Source organism: Saccopteryx bilineata, chromosome 2 (genome assembly GCF_036850765.1).
Source record: "Saccopteryx bilineata isolate mSacBil1 chromosome 2, mSacBil1_pri_phased_curated, whole genome shotgun sequence".
Classification (NCBI taxonomy): domain Eukaryota; kingdom Metazoa; phylum Chordata; class Mammalia; order Chiroptera; family Emballonuridae; genus Saccopteryx; species Saccopteryx bilineata.
The window spans coordinates 280,884,541-280,889,552 of NC_089491.1; positions in this window are offsets into that span (position 1 = coordinate 280,884,541).

Here is a 5,012-nt window from a genome sequence, read left to right on the forward strand (position 1 = left end):
CTCCACCTTTACTATATACCTCGCGGCAGCGCCACGTGGTCCCGCCCACTAGAGGCCCGGCTGGCCAATCGTCGGCACGGAGGGCGGGGCGTCAGGCCCGAGGGGGCGGGAGCGGGGCCGGCACAAAGGAGCCGCGGCGGGGAGATGGGCGGGCTGGCGCGCGTGAGCGCGAGAGGAGCGGCGGGGACGGCGGAGAGCGCACAGCGCACAGCAGTACCGCACAGCCTGCGCCTCGCTCCCACCAGGAGCCAGTCAACCCCTTCCATCGTGGGGCGGGCGGGGGAGGGGGGAAGGAGGACTGCACCTGCGTCGCCCCAAACCCGGGTAGGCGGTACTAGTGTAGCCCCTCCCGCACGTCCGCTCTCCCCGCGCGCGCCCGGCCCTCTTCTGCTGCGAGCCCACTCCTCCTAGGCGGTGGCGGGGTAGGGGAAGGTCACTCCGGGACGCCTGGGAGTCGGGGACTCTACCCAGCCCCGCCCCGCCCCGCCTCCCCGCTCCTGCACCTGCCGCCCCTCGGCGCTCCCAGCCTCTGCGGTTGAAGTTCCGGCCGGTCCCTCTCCTGACTGCCCCGCTGTGCTCTGTGGGCGGCCTGAACCACCTCAAGCAGGACACTAGCCAAACCCACCCAAGGGCGGCAGCCCGGCCCCGGGGCTGGGAAGATGTAGGCGGCCGAACAACCCCCAGCGAGTCTTCCCTCGGAGACCAGTGGCACTGCAAGGCGGTTCACTCTAGTCTAGACCCCGGACGACCATATCTGCACGTGACCCAGCCACGGAGGACCTCTTGGTACCGAGATGGTGGCTGGTACTCTCACTGACATGCTTTTACTCCCCCTTGGGATTACCGACTCCTTTGTTTGGCTCTGAAATCCCTGAGACGAAAGGGAAGGGGGAGACCCAGCTCAAATGGCAAGAGGTTTGGGGGCTGTCCGGAGCATGAGCCCCCCCCCCCACACACACACACATCATACCTATCCTCTGCTGCTGAAAAGCCAGACTCTGGATTCCTCTCCCACCCCCTCCGCGGAACCCCGGAGCAGCTTCACACCTCCCTCTCAGGGCAGTGACACAGCAGAAAAAGGCAGGGTGCTCTGCAGTCAGTCACTGCAGAGAAGTCCTATCCCAGGGGGCCACAGCGCCCATCTGGGAAGAGATTTCGGTGCCCTGTGTCCAGGAATTACCCAACATAGGGATGCTTGTCCAGGCGCCTTTCTGTCTCCAAGGTCAACCTGACAGGCCTAAGGATAAGCTTGAATTGAATCAAAGGTGCTCTTTCCCACCAATTCTTCCCTAGGCCCACCTGCAAGTCCCGGGTAAACCGGAAAAGACAGAAAATTGAGGAAAGAGGCAGACACCTATGCACCCAGCCCCAGAGGGGCTGTTGCTTGCATGGCGCCCTCAAGGGCATCCTGGAGAGCCAGCGTGTGGTGACAGGAAGCCTCCCTGGCCTTCCCCACCGAGTTTATGTTGGCACAGCCCCCACCTGTTGAAGAACGGCAGGAAGAGGCTGCACCTGCAGACAGGATGCCCTGGTCCCCTCCCAGCCGAAGTTACCTCACGGAGGAGTTTCCAGCAGGACAGGTCACTTGCAAGGGCAGGTGTTTATTGGGCACCAACTACCTGTAAGGTGGAAGAAAGCAGGTGGGCAGAGTCAGCGGAAAAGGATGAATGGGAGGAAAGATGGAATAGGGAAGGGGGGCTGAGGGAGTGGACCTGGGCACCCTCCCCTGGTCTGCCTTCCCACCCCTTTCCATGACTTCTCTTTCTCTCTCTCTCCCTTTTCCAGTAGAAGCATGTGGTAAAACAGTATGTGGAAAAAGGCTCAGAGTGAGAGGTTTTTAATTAGAACCCCCATTTTGTCTTTAAAAAAAAGTTGTCTTTCCTTAACTCTCCAGCTCTCTAGGGCTGTAACAAATGCCAAGTAGACTGCTTCTGGTTGGGATGAGCCTCCTCTCTTGTCCTTGACCCACGATCTTTCTTTGGGAGAAACTCTTCCCCTCCCCCCACAAATTTTAGCTCCCCGGCTCTGTTCATAAGTCTCGCTTCACTGAGTGTGAACTCGGACAAGTCCTGAGGGTTGTGCCCGCACAGCCAGCACAGCCTCTCATTCCAAACCAGCCTCCCCTAGGCTTCCTAGGAACCTCCCTGTTCCTCCCTGCCAACCCTGTGCTGCTGAACAGAAAGAGACATAAAGATGCTTCTCTCTGCCCTGAGTGGAGAGCATGATCTCAGTCCCATGGGGACCCAATGCAGACGCCACCTTCCAGCCGCTCTAGACCATATAGACCAGTGGTCCCCAACCTTTTTTGGGCCATGGACCGATTTAATGTCAGGATATATTTTCACGGACCGGCCTTTAGGGTGGGACGGATAAATGTATCACGTGACCGAGACAAGCGTCAAGAGTGAGTCTTAGACGGATGTAACAGAGGGAAACTGGTCATTTTTTAAAAATAAAACATTGTTCAGACTTAAATATAAATAAAACGGAAATCATATGTTATTTATTCTTTCTCTGCGGACCGGTACCAAATGGCCCACGGACTAGTACCGGTCTGCATCCCAGGGGTTGGGGACCACTGATATAGACCATCCAGAATTGTCACCTACCTAACCATGCCACCGCTAGGAGCGATCGGGAGAGAGCAAGGCAGGCCTGCATTCGTACTGGCAGCTTCAGACCGTGCTAGCTGCGTGACCTTGGACAAGTCACTCATTCTCTCCAGGGCGGGGTTTCCATAGTTGTAAAAGTAGAGTGCTACATTGTTGCAAGGATTAAATGGGAGACTTGGGAAAGAGCTACTCTACTGAGTAGCTAGCTTAATCATAACCAGCTGTTTTCATTTGACCCTGTCTAACCCTGCGGCTGTTGCTACGACTTTGCCACCTTCTCGTTCTGATACCTACCCTCTGCCGGGACTCGGGTTCTCTTAGAAGGTCACCCTGACTTAGTCCCCACCCTCTTTGCCACCATGCCCCTTGCTTTCCAGTGTGCTGCCTGCTCTGTGACCTCCTCTAACTCCAGTAATGAATAACTCGAGCACACCATGTTCCTTTGGGCTGGGCTGTGCTGGGCTTCTGTTCCGAGGCCCCTTCTGCGCAGGGCACTGTAGCAGCTGGGAGTGGAAAGCCAAAAGTTCGAGGTTCTCCAGAGGGCGGGGTCTCAGGCAGGTGGAGCAGTGGCCTGGTGGGGGCGGGGGAGGGCGGGAACTAGGTGAGCGGCTCAGGGAATAAATTGCCTATGGAGATCCGGTGTTCTCTGCAGAGAGGGGGAGGCACAGGGCGGAGAGAACCATCTTCACATCTCTTTCTGTGCAGGCAGGCGAGGGAGGAGGAGCCGGTCTGTGGTGCAGTGATTCATTCTACCCAAGATTGGTGCTGTATGCCGGGGTGGGGGGGAGGGGGGTCGGGGAGAGCAGAGAGCAGGAAAGGCAGCAAGTTGGGGACCTCTGTCCAAGTGAGGATGACAGGTCCTAACCCAGGAAACAGAGACGAAAATGGAGCCTCACCTGTCTGCAGAAGAAGGGGTGTGGCTTGGCAGGCTGCACAAGGCAGATTCAGACCTAAAAGTCAGACCCCACCCCTACCCCCTATCCTCCATACAAGCTAGTGGCTCTCTGAGCCCCTTGGCCAAACACAATGCAGTCCGCCCTGCAGGGGCCTCGGAGGGCTGGGCTGCTATCTCAGGCTCACACTGTGCCCACGCACCGGGGGTGTCGTCCGTGCCCAGCAGAGCGGGTGAGGGGACGTATGACATGGTGACTCATCTTGGCAGCAGGGAGCGTGTAGTGCTGAGGAAAAGGGCCTGATGGCAGTCTGTGTGGTGCAAGCAGCCCAGAGACGCAGCCCTGCAACGGAGGGCGAGGGCTGGGAGCAGGAAGGACTGGGAAATGTGGCCAGGCCGGTCACCTGGCAGGACATGGGTGGAGGCCCTGGGGAAACCTACCACAGCCTGGGCAGCATGCCCTCACCATCCATTGCAGGAGCCAGAGTTCTCCACGGGGCGTCATTCTGTGCTTCACAATGGACCCTGTGGGTCTGATGGGGAAACCTCCTTCTCTGGAGACTGGGGACCTTGAATGGGGACAAGGAGAAATAGCCCTTCATTACCTGCATGTAAAGTCCTTTCCCATGTCACTGGGTCTGGAATTGAGCTCTTGGCCCTGGGTGAGGACATTGAATGAAAGTTCTAAAAAGGAAGGGGGGGGGTGTTGCATTTTAAAACTAAGTAAGCCGGACTATTCCTGCTCTAAGAGAAGTGATAGGTTACCTTCTTGTCACCTTGGTCATCCAAGGCCCTGATGGGCAGGTTTCTAGAAGTTGCTTCCTGCTACCGATTTCCCAAGCCCCCAGTCCGGAGCTGGTGAGTCCAGAAAGTGTCAGTGAGGTGGGGAGGTATGCTGGGATTTTCTCTCCACCATCCCTTGTCCTTTGCCAATTTGTTATGAGGTGTGTGCATGATGGAGGTGACCACCGCAGAGAAAAGAGGACACACAGAGATTGTTGCTCTGCGGGAGGTGGCAGGACCACAGAGATGCGTGTCTATGCAGGGACGCGCCCTGTGCCCGGTGGGAGGGAGGGAAGGCGGGCAGGAGGGGCGGCTGCTGCTCCACCACAACGTTGGGACTTTTGCGCCCAGCCTCCCGCTGCCCCATACCTCCCCAGGTGGGCAAGAGCTACACTTTGTTTTGTCCTTGCAAAAATGTCTGGTACCAACCAGCACATCCTATGGGCTTTAGAAAATAAAGTTCCTTTCCAGATGTTTCTATCCGCTCAGTAGGTAACAAGTGGATAATCCTCTGAGAGGCCAAGCTCAGTGCAGGGCATTCCTGCCGTGTCATTCTGAAGGGTGTGGTCTTACCGGCCCACAGACAGAGGCAGATGAGGATCTGGGGCATTTCAGGATCCTTTCCTTGCTGGATTGCTGAAGTTTTTCCAGAGATTTGAGAAATGTTGGTTTTCTGGTCTATTCCCTCCTGCAGCCTTAGCCCAGGGCCCACAGGTAATGGGCAG